The 17,526-nt window shown below is 43.3% G+C and overlaps 1 pseudogene; it reads left to right on the top strand.

Annotated features, from left to right (window-relative positions):
* Positions 1 to 15,516: 15,516 nt before the first annotated feature.
* Positions 15,517 to 16,700, top strand: LOC146906200 (LEAF RUST 10 DISEASE-RESISTANCE LOCUS RECEPTOR-LIKE PROTEIN KINASE-like 2.4 pseudogene; annotated as a pseudogene).
* Positions 16,701 to 17,526: the final 826 nt, after the last annotated feature.

The following is a 17,526-nucleotide window of genomic DNA, read 5'->3' as shown; positions in this document are numbered from 1 at the left end:
CTCCCCAAACATAAGGTGGAAACTCGAAGTCTCCTCGTGCCACCTCTCCACAAAAGCACAAATCAGACTGTGGTCAATCAGGTTGTAGCTGGTATCCTGAAACCAAGAAAGACCGGTGCCCTGCAGTCACTACAAAATATCGCGTGAGTTGCGGCGGCTAAAAATTGCTTATTGTGGTTGTTTTAGCCGCCACTATATACCACACTGGCAGTTTCAAAACTGCCAAAAATTTTCCTGCCATAAAGTTTAAAACGGCAGTTTAATATGGACCGCCATACAGACTGCCGCAATACGCATTGAATATAATGGCGGCTAATTGGTTGGTTAATACGGCGGCTTAAACCGCCGGAATATACACTTTTCATCAACAACAAAAAAGCGCGCATAGTGGCATTTTGAACTGCCGTAATAGCCATTTTAAAAATAAAAGAAAATTACAAATACTGGCAGTTTGAGCCGCCGCAATTGCCTTTTTTTAAAAAAAAAATAAAGACGTGAACAAATCACCTAAATAACAATTATTAGAACTAGTATAATTTTTTTTTTTTGAAGAATAGTATAAATTATTTTTATACATAAATTGTAATATTACAATGTGTAGCACTGTCCAGCAACCTCATGAACGTGTATAGAATAAACTTAGGCTCTTTAATTATGCTGTAGAGTTTATCTCTGATCTCTTCCATGTATGTGTGGTCCTCCTCATTTCCCTAATTTCTGCTCTCCTTCAACTTCTCTTGTACATGCACACACATACATATAGATCAAATAGGTTCACATAATGCTATTTCACAAAACAACAATAGCAACTTGATAAAAAATAATGTAGTAATAGAGGAACTAGAGTTTCAACATCAGCCTCTCATTGATCAGTTGTCTTTCTATCAATAATCACAAAACAACAATAGCAACTTGATAAAAAATAATGTATTAATAGAGGAACTAGAGTTTCAAAATCAGCCTCTCATTGATCAGTTGTCTTTCTATCAATAACTCCCCAAATGGAAAGAGATGCAAAACCATATAGATTATATAACAGGATGGTAATACATAACACATAACTGAAAAGCAAGACTAAGTGAAGAATAGAAAAACACCAACTACTAAACCAGAACAAGAACTGCCATCAGGGAAATCAAATTATATGAAATAATGTTTGGTGAGTCTTTCTGATTAGATGTTTAGATAATAGAATGAGATATTAGGAAGCATGTAATAAGAAGTAAAAGAAAGATAACTTACATATGTTGTTGATGCAAGTCAGGCTGAGCATAGACTCACTCTTTCCAAACAAAGTATTAAGTATTGGAAGCAACACAATCTAGAAAGCCAGCTTATTATAGTAGGTACTTCAAACTAGAAACTCAACCTAACCATAACCAGTTTATCAAACATTAAAAGAAGCCAGATTAAACTCTAAAGTTATATAAATGAAAAAACTGAAAAAGAGCAAAGAAAAAGAGACCAATATGATTATGTAAAGAAAGGTACATTCAATTCAACCTAGATTTATTATGAGAAAATTCTGTTATACACACTTATCCTTATAAAGAAGAATTACAGAACAAACTAGCTAGCTTTCTTTAACTATAATCATTACAATCGTTAGTATGGAAGGATCAAAGGAAGAAATTTCTTCTGAGAATTGTTATACCTCAGAAAAGATTGAATCAATTTCGACCATCATCAAAAGTTCTGAGAACTGATTTTTGTTAAAGCCAAAAACAATTTTCAAATAGTACTGCATATGAATTATGAGACTGTTAAGTAAACTATGGAATTAAGGTAAAATAAATTACTCAATTAAGTACAAGCTTTGAAAAATAAGAAATAACAGAACTAATATAAGTGTTTAGGATTCATCAATAAAGTTCAAAAAAGTATTGATGCTTAACATGAGAAATCAACCTGAAGATTACCCTTTCCGTGGCATTCATTATAGATTTGTATCTTCGGTTAAGAACATAAAAAACTCTAGTACAGAAGCCTAACTCTTTGTTCATTGTTGAAGTCCATTTCACAATTTCAGCTAGGAAGAATTGCAAATAAAGTGGACAAAAGTTCAATAGTGCTATTGAAACCTGAAACCAATAAGCCATAATTAAGATTCATAACCTAACAAAAAGTATAAAAAAAATTCAAGATACATGTCAAACATAAAAACAGTCCATTCACAATTGCAAAACCCCAATACATAAAATAAATACTGGAGCTTTCAGCTATGCAAAACCCAAAAATATAAAAATAACATACAATTCAAAGTTAGTACAAAGTAAACATATAACCCAAGTTTTAATTGAGAAGGCCTTATTAATTCCAGAATGAAAAGAGCACCACACATTTAGAATATAAATATTAAAATTTAAAACAGCAAAAAGCAACATGAAAACCCAAAATATTGCACAGCCCAGAATCTCAAAACTGATAAATTTTTCAGGTTTAACTGAATAAGCAAACAAAAAAAATCATAAAAAGAAAATGAAGTACCGTATCTGGTGGAGATGGCCATGAAGTTAATTATAGTAAACATATTCAATGGTAGATTGCAGAGTAAACAAAAGCCCCAACCTGATTCAGAAATTAAACTGAACAATTAACAAGAACAAATTTCAAATCTAAGGAAGAGATAAAGAATAGAATAAATTTCAGAAATATATATAGATAAGAGATAGAAATTATATATTTTAGAAATTGCACACCCTTGATTAGATCTGCGACGGAGGTTGGCTGACATGCAGAGAAGGCAGCGAGCGGAGATGCTTGGACCCTCGAACAGGAAAAGGTTTGATCCACAAAGAGGGTCGTTCGTTTGAGGGGTGATCGTTGAGGGTTTGTGGGCATGTGAGTGGAGAGGTTGAGGGTTTGTTCAGATCGAGGGTTTGTGTGTGTGTGTGTGTGTGTGAGAGAGAGAGAGAGAGAGAGAGAGAGAGAGAGAGAGAGAGAGAGAGAGATGAAATTTCAAATTTGGAGGGTTTGTGAAAAATTTAGGGGGAAAAAATATTGAATGAATTTAAGAAAAAGTGAGGGAAGAAAAGAGAGGGATAAGTTCACCAAAAGGGGAAGAGGGAAACTAAACTATTAGATCGTGAATCTAAAAAACATAATCTGGAGAATACTGGAAGGTGAAACTGCCATAATTCGCGATGTGAATTGTCAAACAAAATTTTGTCTATAAGGGCGGGTCAAACCGCCGGAATATACCGTAAATAGTGGCGGTTTCAAAAACTGCCGTAATATACGGTTTAAAGTGGCAGTTTTAATTGACCGCCGTAATAAACCCGCCGCTATTTCCCAGTTTTTTTGTAGTGAGTCTGTGACGCCACCACCGTGCAGCCATGATAGGGGCGATGTCATTATCGTGCATCGTCATAATCTTCTTTCCGTTGTTGACGCATTTTATATTGACACGCCACTGCAAATAATAAAAAACAATACCTAAACATCAGTTTACAGTCGTGGCTTCACAAATAGAGCGGTTCAACATTTTATTAAAGTAACATTAATAAACATCAGTTTCATGAATATAAACATCATTTTCAAAAGATTAACAGCATATTAAAGTAAGTTTAACATTAATAAATACCTTGCCATCAGACGCTTTCCTAGCCACATACACATGGCACCTCCACAGCAGGCTAGTGTCGAGTGGGCCACTAGGATAGTTATCAAGTGGGTCAGGGTCCACCACACGCCTCTTCCTCGTCCTCCTTCGTTGCGGTTGCACGTCTTCCATATCATTGTCCATTGCTTGAAGCTCCTCCGCCTCCAATTGATGCACGTCCATCTCGTCATACTCTTGCTCATGCTGCTCCGGCTGATGCTCGACATCAGGCTCGACAACAGCACGACGTTCTCTGGCACCCTGACGCCTCGGAGGAACAACACCTTCCTACACCATCCGTTGGGTACACTCTCTCCTACGGGAAGCATGCCCTGCCTCCCTTACGCGTTGAGTAGAGGAGGAACCTTATGTAACATGCACACAACACAATCAGCACAAACACAATACAAATCAGACACTGAAAACAAATACTGGGTGTTTCCGGACTTTATTTTCCGGATTGCAACAATACAGTCCGGAAAACGAAATCCGGATTGCTACAGTGCAGAAGAAAAAAACAGTACAAATTACTTGCATGCATAGGGAAATCGAACTAACCTTCAATGTTATGTTTATCAAGGGTTCAAATGCGGTTCGTTTGAGCAAGATTACACCAATTTTGGTTAGATTTTTGTAGTTCGGATTTTGGGAGTAGAGGGAGAGAAATAGGAAGTAAAAAGTGAAACTGTAAAAATGGGGGGTGAACTTCCTTTTATAATTTGAATCTGTCCGGAATATATAATCCGGACCCATATTTAAATTTCCGGATTTTGTTTTCCGGAGGACAAATTGGTAATTTTTGCAGTGCGCGTGAGAAGGGTATAGGGTGGAAAAAGTAATACTTGTTTGTTTATTTCTCAGCTATTAAATTAGACTTTGTGTATCTTTTGTGAACTTCTCCGGTAGGCCTTGTGCCGAAAAGATTCCCGTTATTGAAATTCCATTTTAGGGTTAAAAAAAAAGTATTCAAGATAAAATTAATTTTTTTTAGGCGTATCCAATGCTCTAACAAATTCCTCTATACTTTTGCAGATTCCTTTACTACTATCGCAGGTAAGCAGTTGAGCAGGCAAGGGAAAATGAAAATCATTCTAGGTGATACATCTATAATATAATTTTCTAATTTATTTCTCTCTAACTATTTTGTTCAATATATTTAGTACTCCCTCCGTCTCAAATCTGATGTCCCTTTTAAGTTCTATACAAGTTATTAAGGAAATGATTAGTTTTGTTAATTTTAATGGTAAAGTGTGTTTCATTTTCTTAACACCCATATTAATTATTAGTTAGCGGAATATTCAGATGATTGAATTGCAATAAATAAGTGTATGTTAATGGAAAATAATACTAAATAATCTATTGTGTTGTAAAAGAGACAAATACTTTGAGCGAAAGAAAAATCGTAAATAGGAAACCATTTTCCTATATGTAATAAAAGAAGAACCATTTTCCTCCCTTCTATAGGCAAGCAATGACCAAAACTATACTATAACCTCAACTTTGATTGACAAAGTTTGCTCACACTACACTAGTTTGGACTTTGGACTTCGTCTTTTATCAGCAAACTATTAGTATTTACTATGTACCTGGAAAAACTTTAAGCACATGACTTACCGATATAACTTTGATTACAGAGACACTTTCATTTGAAGGAAAACAATATTTTGTCATTGACACCCTAAATAACATCGTAGGAAAAAACACAATACTAATTTTTTTATTTATTTAGCTTTGTTCCATTAGCACATAGTGTACTTGCAAAAGTACGGTAAGGACTCTAGGGCTAAGAATCGTATACTAGGGTTTTGGGACTGATGATTAGATGCCTCGAGAATGCTCTCAAGAGTGGTATTTATAGCCTGCTATGGGCTTGGGCTTTGGTTGCTTGGTTCCCAAGCAACAGGGGTATTTGTGTATTTTGGGGCTTTTGGGCGGTTTCTAGAGGCTTCTAGAAGTTTAATGAGGCAGCGCCCTTTAGGGGGCGCGCCAGGGCTCAGGAATCCTTCTGGAGGGCGCCCAGGCCCTTCCAGAGGGCGCCCAGGCCTTTCTGGAGGGCTTAGAGCCTTCTTTGGAGGGCTCCCATGCCCTTAGGAATGTGATGACGGTCCACAGCCCCCAAGCACGAGTCTTGGGTCAAGGCGAAGTGATGATGACGTGCGAAGAGTCTTTCTGGGATCATTTGATCCCTTTTAGGAAGATGACGGTCCACAGCCCCCCAAGCACGAGTCTTGGGTCAAGGCGAGGTGATGATGGTTTCATGAAATCCTGTCATGCAGTCGGACTATTTCGAAGGATTTCTTCAGGGCGGTTTACGAATGTCACGGAGGCCCTGAGGGTGGATATATGCCCTGACCTTGGAGCGTCGTACTGAGTCTTGTCATGGAATGCTTTGACGGAACCCGAGGGTGTATGTTCTGTGTGCCCGTATTCTACATGCCCCCCAAGCATGAGTCTTGGGTCAAGGCGAGATGATTGGTGATCCGGGTTTGCTTCGTGTATGCTTTGTCCGAAGGCGGTCGCCATTAGGCGATCTCGTATGTTCCTTCGTATGGCGAGCACCCCAGGGCGCTCCTGGGGTGTTCACGGACCTTTGATATGCCTTTAACCCTTGATGTGCGCCACGTGTCTTGATCTCAATTCTGCCTGACACGCTTCCCGAGGCGGCTTTTGGTCTCCCTTAAAAACGGATTTTTAGGTTTTTCATTTCATTTTTCACTTGTCCAACTTTCCTTGCTGCTCTCCTCGTTGGTTCTCTCTACGTTTTGTTTGCCGATTTTATAGCATCTACAGATCCGTCTTCAACTCCCTCGCAGGTACTTATCGACTTCTCATCCTTTCTTTTTCCCCCCTCTTTTTGTATTTTTATGTTTAGAGCGAAAACGTTAGTTTAGGAGATGGTTCTAATTAGGGAGTGCGATGGTGAGGGGAAACTGGTCCAACCCATTGATCCGATTGAAAAGGAAAACTTGAGGAAAGCGTGTCTGAGGCACGCTACTGGTGCTGATGGGATTATTAATTGGGATGCTTATTACGATGGGTTATTCGGGGAAGAATTGTTTAGTGACCTTTCGAGAGAGTCAAGCGCTAATTCGAGCCATGATAGTGATTGTGTGTTTCTGTCTGCCACTTCAGGGGCAGCTAAGGAGGACGAGTGCTGGGAAATTCGTCCGTTTCAGGGAGCTTCGCGCGCAGTGGAGGAGAAAAGGATACCTTCTAGGTCAATAGGGATGTCTTTATTCGCGGAGGAGGTGTTGTTAGAAGAGTCCCTTTATGTTGATGTTTCTGCTATGGATTCTTTTCGAAGTAAGTTCGACATTTCGGCCACCGGACGGGAAGAGGATGTGGTGCTGTTGTCGTGTGATCCAGACGAGCGCGTGTGCGATCAAGAGATGGCGAGCGAGGGAGACGAATCTTACTTCGTCTATACCGCCGTCTTAGAGGAATTCGGCGTAAAAATTCCTTTTACGCCTTTTGAGATGGACGTATTGAAGTTTCTGAACGTGGCGCCCACACAGATTTTTCCTAATAGCTGGGCGTTCATTCGTGGCTTTGAAATCCTATGTAAGTCGCTGGGTCTAGAGCCTTCTGTCGCCGCCTTTTTCCGATTTTACGGTACCAAGGACGTTAACAAAGGAACTTGGATAGCCATCTCTGCTCACTCTGGAAAGAGACTCTTTCCCACTTACGCTTGTAACTTTAAGAAGGAGTGGCGGGATACTTTTGTTAGAGTGCAGGGGTCGCCTGGGTGCTCAACGTCCTCAGTTCTGGTGAATGGCAGACCAAAGTTTCCCCTTCGGTGGACTAGTGCCCCTCTAGCGGTGAAAGGGTATGACGTGGATGCGATGTCGCCCTATGAGCATGAGCTAACGCAGTTCTTGGAGAAGGTTCCACTGACGAATATTCATGACCTGTTAAATAGGGAGGGCGACGCTGTCCGCATGGCAGCCTATTTGCGTGAGTGTCTTTCAAAAGTTTCGCATTTGTTTTGGCTTTGTCACTTTATTTGATTTATTTACCTGAGTTTGTTTTACTTTGCGCAGGCGAAATGTTGCCCCTCACTGGCGCAGAGATGAGGAAGTATTTGGCTGAGTTGGAGAGAAGCAAGAACCCCGATGGCTACGTGTCTAGCAGTCCAGGGGGCGTTTCCTTGAGGAGGTTGAAGAGGAAAGAGTCCGTCAAGGGAGATTCTGGTGTGATCGAGGTGGAGGACTTAGAAAATGCTGGTGGAGGGAATGCTTCTGCTCAGGCGGCCTCTCCTTCGTCTAAGAAGGCGAGGACGGGTCGGGGGTCCAAGCCCAGCAGCAGTCGCCCTCCTTCAGGAAAAGAGACTGGAGGGACTTCTCTGAATGATGATGTGATGGACCCTTTCTGGCATTCCGGATTTGATATTCGCCGGTATAATACTTTCCTTGTTTCCTTAGGCGTGTACTCCTTTGGGCCGTTAGGTCTTTGAATTTTAGTGACTTTATTGTTTGATGATCTTGCAGGTATATGAAGGAACAGGTACCCTTTACTAAGGTGGACGTGGAAGCCGGAGTGAAAGCTAAGTGCAGCGACCTGGTGGCGGACATCCATACTGCGGCTTTGAGGACTATGCTGTTGAGCCACTGCTTGGAGACGAAGTATGACTTAGTGGAGAAGAAGCACAATGATGCTAGTGAAGACGTGGAGAAATGGAAGCATAAGTCTACTGGGCTTGAAAGCCGCCTTCAGGAGGCGTTGAAGGACAAAGCAGCTGCTGAATCCGCCCTGGAGGAAATGAAGCAGGCTAAGGAGGATGCGGAGGCGGAGAGGGACGCGACAAAAGCGGCGTTAGAAAAATCACAGTTGGCGGTAGACGAAGGGCGGCGGGCTCTAGCGATGTACTTTGAGGACGGCTTTATGCGCGCTAAGGATCAGGTGCTTTTGTTTAACCCAGAGGCCAAAGTTGACGAGCTTGATCCCTTCAAAATTATTGCGAACGGCGAGTTGGTGGACGATGAATAGTTTTTGTGCTTTTTTATTTGTTTTTTATTTAAACCATGTTTCTTGGTCTGTAACCTGATATTGGCGGCTTCTTAGAACGCCCTTTTAAACACTTTTGGTTGCTCGACGATTTGTGACCTTTGAATGTTTATATATGTTTATGTCAGATGCGGTACCTCTTTCTTGCTGTGGCTTGATATTCCGCAAATGTTTAAATATTTTTATGATTTTTCTACGTTGCGTTCGGCTTCATTCTATATGTTGAATGTGTCTTCATGAGTTGTTTCTTAAAAAAGCGAGAGCTTTCGGCGATTTGTGTTTCTTTTTAAATTTCGTCGCCCTAGAATGTCGTTATACTCTTCATCTCTTACTCTGAAGGGATATTTTGCTTCCCATTCTGAGGGAAGATATTTATACTTCCAACTCTGATGGAAGGCGCCTCCTACTCTGAAGGAGGACTTTTGGCTTCCCGCTCTGGGGGAAGACTTTCACTTCCAACTCTGATGGAAGGCGCCTCCTACTCTGAAGGAGGACTTTTGGCTTCCCGCTCTGGGGGAAGACTTTCACTTCCAACTCTGATGGAAGGCGCCTCCTACTCTGAAGGAGGACTTTTGGCTTCCCGCTCTGGGGGAAGACTTTCACTTCCAACTCTGATGGAAGGCGCCTCCTACTCTGAAGGAGGACTTTTGGCTTCCCGCTCTGGGGGAAGACTTTCACTTCCAACTCTGATGGAAGGCGCCTCCTACTCTGAAGGAGGACTTTTGGCTTCCCGCTCTGGGGGAAGACTTTCACTTCCAACTCTGATGGAAGGCGCCTCCTACTCTGAAGGAGGACTTTGGGCTTCCCGCTCTGGGGGAAGACTTTTCTCTTCCAACTCTGATGGAAGGCGCCTCCTGCTCTGAAGGAGGACTTTGGGCTTCCCGCTCTGGGGGAAGACTTTTCTCTTCCAACTCTGATGGAAGGTTAGGCGAGTTATTGCGTCGACGCCGCCAGAGCCCTTATCGTGGTTGGCGTTGCGGATCTTTGTACTTTCAGTGTGCGAATTCTGTTTGCATGATAGAAAAAATGTGGATAGAATCATAGTTATGAAAAAGGAAAAGGGCGCCTCGTTAAAAACCCCTGCCCTTGCAGGGGAAAAGAGTGCCACCCTAACCCTGTATTATTGATAAAGTCAAAAGATAAGAGTTGCAGTGGTGATCTTTACATCATCCTTATTTAATACATAATGAAATTAAAATGCAAAAGAAAAGGAATCTAGCTATAATAGTGACGCAGATTGGCCACATTCCAAGTGCGAGGTACGGCGTCTCCATTCAATTCTTCCAACTTATATGCCCCGTGAGCGTACTTTTCCCTGATTCTGTAAGGTCCTTCCCAGTTTGGAAATAGTTTGCCTATTCTGGTTGGGGCGACGACCTGCTTGAGGACTAGGTCGCCCTCTTTCATCTCCCTGGGCGTCACTCTGGAGTTATATCGTCTAGCTGCTCTCTGCTTGGCTGCGAATTCCCTGATGTGCGCTTGCTCCCTGACCTCATCAATGACGTCCATGCTTACCGCCATACCTACTTCATTAGCTTCTTCTGAAAACGTATCTCGCCTCCATGTGGGGGTGTCGATTTCGACAGGTATCATGGCGTCGGTGCCGTAGACCATAGTGAACGGTGTCTCCTTGGTTGTAGAATGAGGGGTAGTGTGGTAGGACCATAGTACCTGTACTTATTTTGGTCGATGCATTGTTTATACACAGTATAGTAGTAGCTTGAAAGAGATTGAAAATTTTGGAAAGTTGAGGTGAGAGAAAATTGATTTTGAAAATTATTCATACCTCATGGAGTTGTTCTGCCCACAAACCTTTGGCGGCCTCTAACTTCTTTTTGATCCCGCTAAGAATAACTTTGTTGGCCGACTCAGCTTGTCCATTGGCTTGCGGATGAATTACCGAGACGAATTTTGTCTGTATCCCTAGGTTCTTGCAGAAGTCCAAAACTGTTGAGCTTGCGAACTGAGTTCCATTATCTGATACTATGCACTTAGGTAAGCCGAAACGACAGATGATCTTCTTCCAGTAGAACTTCTTTACTCTATCCGCAGTTATCTTAGCGACTGCCTCTGCCTCGATCCATTTGGTGAAGTAATCCACTCCGACTATGAGAAATTTCAGCTGCCCTGGGGCGAGAGGAAAAGGTCCAACGATATCGACCGCCCATTTGTGAAATGGTCATGGTGAGTATACAGAGGTCAACTCCTGAGCTGGGACATGCTTCTTGTCAGAAAATCTTTGGCATTTGTCACATTTCTTTACGAAATTCGAGCTATCCTGAAGCATGGTGGGCCAATAGTATCCGGCGCGGAGGAGTTTGGCGGCTAGAGCCCGCCCGCCTATATGACTGCCGCAAACGCCCTCGTGTACTTCCAAAAGGACCAAGTGCGTCTCGCCTTCTCCTAAGCAACGCAGCAAGGGAGTCGTGCGGCCTCTTTTGTAGAGTTTCCCAGAAACCAAAGTAAATTTGGACGCTCGTCTTCTGATTGCCTGTTCTTCCTCGTCATCGGTTGGTGTGAATGACCCCGTCAAATATCTAAGCAATGGCTCCATCCATCCTCCTGTGTTCTCGTTGACCTGAAGCACTTCGTCCACCTTCGTACTAGGTGTTGCGACTACTTCCTGGATAACCGTCCTGTTGTTGCCTGGTCGTTTGGTGCTGGCGAGTTTTGCCAACAAATCTGCTCTGGAATTCTGCTCCCGTGGTACATAAATGGCTTCGAAGAAGTGAAATTTCTTGGCGAGACTCTGCACCTTGGTCAGGTATTTGGCTAGCTGTGTGTCCTTGGTCTGGTATTCGCCTGTGATCTGGCTTGTTACGAGTTGGGAGTCACTCTTGGCTCTTAAATTCTCGGCGCCCATTTCTAGGGCGAGGGTCATGCCGGCTATTAAAGCTTCATACTCGGCCTGATTGTTGCTAGCCTTAAATTCGAATCTGAGGGATTGCTCGATGAGGACGCCGTCCGGACCCTCCAAGATAACACCTGCGCCGCTGCCTTTTAGGTTGGATGAACCATCTACAGATAAGAGCCATACGAAAGGAGGTTGTTCCTCTGCTGGGGAGGCGAGTTCTACCACAAAGTCTGCCAACACTTGGGATTTAATACTCCCTCTCGGTACGAACTGGACGTCATACTCTGAAAGCTCTATGGACCAGGCCACCATTCTCCCGGCCAAGTCAGGTTTTCCCAGCACTTGCCTGATTGGGTAATCTGATTTGACGACGACTTTGTGACTTTGGAAGTAGGGGCGAAGCTTCCTGGCCGTTATGACGACAGCAAGGGCGAGACGTTCTATCTTCTGATATCGCAGCTCTGCTCCTCTGAACACCCTGCTGACAAAATAAATTGGCTTCTCTCCTGTTGCTGAATCTTCGACCAAAACCGTGCTCATGGCGTTGTCAGATATCGCCAGGTACAGGAAAAGAATGGCGTTCTGGGTTGGTCGCTGAAGGATGGGCGGACTGGATAAGAACTTCTTTATTTGCTGGAAAGCGTCCTCACATTCTGGAGTCCACTCGAATCTCTCCTTTTTCTTAATGGAGGCGAAGAAAGAGAAGGCTTTGTCGCCGGCGCAGGACAAGAAACGAGAAAGAGCGGCGAGCCTGCCTGTGAGTTGTTGCACTTCCTTGATGTTGGTGGGGCTTCTCATGTTGATGATCGCCTGGCATTTGTTAGGGTTTGCCTCGATGCCTCGTCTTGTTAAGAGGAAACCTAAGAATTTTCCCGCCTGTACCCCGAAAGAACATTTTGATGGGTTTAGACGAATTCTATATCTTCGAACCTGGCTCAATATCTCCTCCAGATCTTTAGAGTGACTGTATCCCTCTTTCGTCTTTGCAACTAGGTCGTCAATATATACCTCCAGATTCCGTCCTATCTGTGCGGAGAACGCGGTGTCCATAGATCGCTGGAAGGTGGCGCCTGCGTTCTTTAGACCAAAAGACATGACTTCATAGTGATAATTCTTTGTGCTGGTCATAAAGGCCGTTTTTGGAGCGTCCAGAGGGTCCATACGTATTTGATTGTAACCTGAATAGGCATCCATAAAGCTTAGAGTTTTGTAACCTGAGGCGTTGTCGATCAGGTGGTCGATGTTAGGGAGAGGATAAGGATCTTTGGGGCACGCCATGTTCAAATCAGTGTAGTCCACGCACATTCGCCACTTCCCATTTGCTTTCTTAACAAGTACGGTGTTGGCTAACCACGTGGGATACTTTATTTCGCTGATAAAGTGGGCTTCAACTAACTTTTTCACTTCCTCATCAACTGCCTTTCTTCTTTCCTCGCCCATCTTCCTTTTCCGCTGTACTACCGGTTTCACGCCAGCCTTGATAGATAGGTGGTGGCAAGCAATGTCGGGGTCCATCCCTGGCATTTCTGATGGATGCCAGGCGAAGAGATCCAGATTCTTCTTTAGTAGCTTGACCAGGGCGACCTCCTCTTCAGGGGGTAGTGACGTGCCAATCTTTGTCGTATGGTGGGCTTCTGGTCCGATGGAGACTTCTTTTAACTCTTCAGTGGGTTCTAGGCACTCTTGCTGGAAGCCTTCTCTGGGGTCTAGATCGATCATGTTGACTTCGTGCATTACTTCGTTACTTGACTTCTTTCTGGTCTTTTGCAAACGCAAACTGTTATGATAGCACTCCCTGGCGAGTTTTTGATCGCCTCGAATGGTTCCAATTTTTCCAGAGTCAAGAGGGTACTTCATTACTAGATACTTTGTGGATAAGAATCCGCCCAACAGGTTGAAGGCAGGGCGACCAATGATGATGTTGTAAGAGCTAGGCGAGTTTACGACGAGATACCTGACTCGAATGGTTTTGGCGTGAGATCCGCTTCCGAAAGTTGTCTTTAGGGTGATGTATCCTCTCACATGAACCTGCTCGCCCGTGAAGCCCGCCAGAGTTCCCCTGAAAGGTTGCAGCTGCTCCGGGTCTAGTCCCATTCGATCAAATGTGTCGTAGTAAAGAATATCCGCAGAGCTCCCTGGGTCTATCAACACCCGCTTCACGTCCCACTTGAAGATTTGTAAAGTGACGACCATGGGGTCGTCGTCGTGGGGTATCACATCTCGAAAATCCTTGGGCGCGAATGATACCTCTGGTTCGTGCTTCTGATCCGTTTCTTCATATTCCTGGCATAGCATTACCTGCCTCACATATTTCTTTCGCGACGAACTTGACTCCCCCCCTCCGGCGAAGCCACCTGAGATAGTGTTTATGGCGTGTCTTTTTTCGTCGTTCACTTCCTCCTTCTTATGATCTGTTTTTTGTTTATTTTCGCCCCTTCTGTCCCTGACATACCCTCTTAGCTTCCCACTTTGTATTAGTCGCTCGATTTCTTGGCGAAGATGAATGCATGAGTCTGTGTCGTGTCCTCGTACCTTATGATATTTGCACCATTTGTCTTCATCCCTTCCCATGACGGGGCTTCGGGCTGGCAAGGGCTCTGGAATCAGTCTTGCTTCCAAGACCTCCTTCATGATGCGCTCTGGTCTAGTATTCAAGGGCGTGAAGTCCCTTTGAGAATACGGATTGAACGGTCGCCTCTCCGGCCTTCTGTAGGGGGCGCGATCTCTGCCAGCTGCTGGTTGATAAGGTCGCCGTTCTGGATTGTTTGCGCGCTCCTTGGCGTCTCTGGCCTTCTTTTCTGCGTTGCTCTCCTCGCCCTTGATGTAGCATTCTGCCCTGGCTATAACCTCTTCCATGGAATCCGCAGGTTTCTGGGCTAGAGACTCGTTGAACTGCCCTGCCCTTAGTCCGTTTTGGAAAGCTCCTACGAACACCTCCTGGTTGGGGTTGATTACCTTGATGGTTGTATCGTTGAACCTGGCCAGGTAGTCTCTGAGGGATTCATTATGCCCTTGTCGTACATTGAAAAGGCTAGTTGCTGGGACCTTGCGATGTCGACTGGCGGAGAACTGTTGTGTGAGTTTTCTGGTCATGTCCTGGTAGCTGAGGATGGAGAACCGTGGGAGATTCATGTACCAGCGTAAGGCGGCGTCAGTGAAAGTACCTGCTAGTAATTTGCACTTCAGAGAATCGGGAGCCCCGACAACCGCCATGCGTGTATTGAAGGCCGTGACGTGCTCCATGGGGTCGTTCTTTCCGTCGAAGGTGGATAGGTGGGGCGGCTTGAAGCCCTCTGGAACTGGCGCGTCCCAAATTTCAGCGGATAATGGTTGTGGTTCAGGGTCATCTAGCTCGCCCTGGTGTGATTCTTCTCTTTCCTCCAGTTGCTTTTGTTGCATGGTCTCCATTGAGGCCTGAAGGGCATCGTTGTGATCCTTCAGCTGAGCGAGTTGGGTTCGCATGGATTCTAATTCTTCGGCTGTTGCCATGATGAGAGGCTTTTCTCTAAATCGTACGTGAGGTGCGACTTAGGTTGGTCGAAAGGGGTTAGGGTTTCTAAATCGCAAAGGAGTTTTACGATTTAGAGGTCTCGTTTAAGGATTTCTGAATCACGATTTGCGATCCAGGAATGTGGTCAAGGTTAGTTTTACCTTTTCCCACAGACGGCGCCAACTGTACTTGCAAAAGTACGGTAAGGACTCTAGGGCTAAGAATCGTATACTAGGGTTTTGGGACTGATGATTAGATGCCTCGAGAATGCTCTCAAGAGTGGTATTTATAGCCTGCTATGGGCTTGGGCTTTGGTTGCTTGGTTCCCAAGCAACAGGGGTATTTGTGTATTTTGGGGCTTTTGGGCGGTTTCTAGAGGCTTCTAGAAGTTTAATGAGGCGGCGCCCTTTAGGGGGCGCGCCAGGGCTCAGGAATCCTTCTGGAGGGCGCCCAGGCCCTTCCAGAGGGCGCCCAGGCCTTTCTGGAGGGCTTAGAGCCTTCTTTGGAGGGCTCCCATGCCCTTAGGAATGTGATGACGGTCCACATAGTAATATAATTCTCCTTCTAACAGGTGTTGGAAGTGCAGCAATGGTAGCATTGCTGATGTGCATCACAATTTGCTATTTTAGAGGCAAGTCATTAATACAACAATTAACATCTCGGTTTAGGACAAAGAATGATAAAGACATTGAAGCATTTTTAAAAGATCACGGAGCTCTATTGCAGAAAAGATATAAATTTTCAGAAATAAAAAACATGACAAACTCATTCAAGGATAAACTCGGACAAGGGGGGTTTTGGTGTTGTGTATAAAGGAAAATTATTCAATGGTTGTCTTGTGGCAGTGAAAATACTGAATGAATCAAAAGGAAATGGTGAGGAATTTATTAATGAGGTTGCTAGTATTTCTAGAACCTCTCATTTTAATGTTGTCACCCTTCTTGGATTTTGTTTTGAAGGCAACAAAAAAGCTCTCGTATATGAATTTATGTCAAATGGTTCTCTTGACAAATTTATTTACAATAAGGAACCTGAAACAATTGCATCTTTGAGCTGGGATAAATTGTATAAAATTGCAAAAGGTATAGCTCGTGGACTAGAGTACTTGCATGGAGAATGTACCACTCGAATTTTACATTTTGACATAAAACCACATAACATTCTTTTAGATGATAATTTAAGTCCGAAGATTTCAGATTTTGAACTTGCAAAGCTATGTCTCAGGAAAGAGAGCATTGTTTCAATGTCAGATCAAAGAGGGACAATGGGGTACGTAGCTCCAGAAGTGTGGAATAGACATTTTGGAGGAGTTTCACACAAGTCTGATGTTTATAGTTATGGAATGATGTTGTTAGAAATGGTTGGAGGGAGAAAAAACATTAATGCTGATGCAAGTCGCACAAGTGAGATATACTTTCCTCATTGGGTATACAAAAGGCTTGAGCTTCCTAGTGATTTTAGATCTGATGGAATAATGGATACAGAAGATGAGATTGCACGGAGAATGACCATTGTAGGTTTGTGGTGTATTCAAACATTTCCTAATGATAGGCCTACAATGAGTAAAGTGATTGAAATGTTAGATGTTAGCATGAATTCGTTGGAAATGGCACCAAAACCATTGCTTTCTTCTCCGACTAGATCTGTATCAGAGTCTTCCACGTCCTAAAATTTGAGGGTATGTATGTGTAATTTTGAATTAGAGTAGAGATCATCTTAACCCTTTTATTCATCTTGTCATGCAAGTGGGTCTCAATGCTCAAATTATTTTTATATTCAATGCAGAATCATGAACAATTTGTGATGTAACGTTTATGTTTTAAATTTATAATATTATCATCTTATATCCTTTATAAGTTGGCGATTGCATAAGCTACAAATGAAAAACAAGCTATACTACAAAAAGTTTATCTTATGTGGAAGCAACTAGTAGGCAATGATCAAGGCATGCGCTTAACGTATGGCTCTCAATATAGTCCCTTAGGGGCTCTCCTCTGTTTTAACGTATGGCTCCCAGGCTGTCTACAAACTTTGGTTGCTTCCTCGACACCATAAAGTGAGACATAAACCTCTTGCATAGTTCGATTCAAGAATAAATAGACCGAGGTTTGAGGGTCTTAAACCATGTCATAGCTCATTCTTACTACCTCAAAACAAACAATCTTAAACTTCACCGGAGTGGCATGGCGAAATGACAACAGTGTGACCATGGTTTTGATGTGATCGTCAGGATATTTTGTCTCGTCGTAGAGCCTGACGTTGAGAGGCTTCTGGAGGGACTTTGGGATCAGATAGTCATTAATCTTGCTAGTAAATGCATTCTTCATAATTGATTTGTCTTCGTAAGAACTCTAGTTGATTGACTTAGACCGATGACAGTTGTGGGGGGTGATACATCATCACCAGCTTTCTGCGGTGATTTTTCGCTTGGCTTGTGTGTTTCAATTGGGATTGTCTCACATGACATTCTCCTATTATGTCACTAAACAAATTAAGCCTCCTATAAGGTGTTAAATCAAAAACCATACCTAGTTTTTTAGTGAGAGAAACTTCACATTCTCTGAGTTTTCTTTCTCT

This window comes from Medicago sativa, chromosome 7 (genome assembly GCF_051527215.1).
Source record: "Medicago sativa cultivar Bolivia chromosome 7, Bolivia_mono, whole genome shotgun sequence".
NCBI lineage: Eukaryota > Viridiplantae > Streptophyta > Magnoliopsida > Fabales > Fabaceae > Medicago > Medicago sativa.
This window is presented reverse-complemented; position numbering and strand designations above follow the sequence as displayed.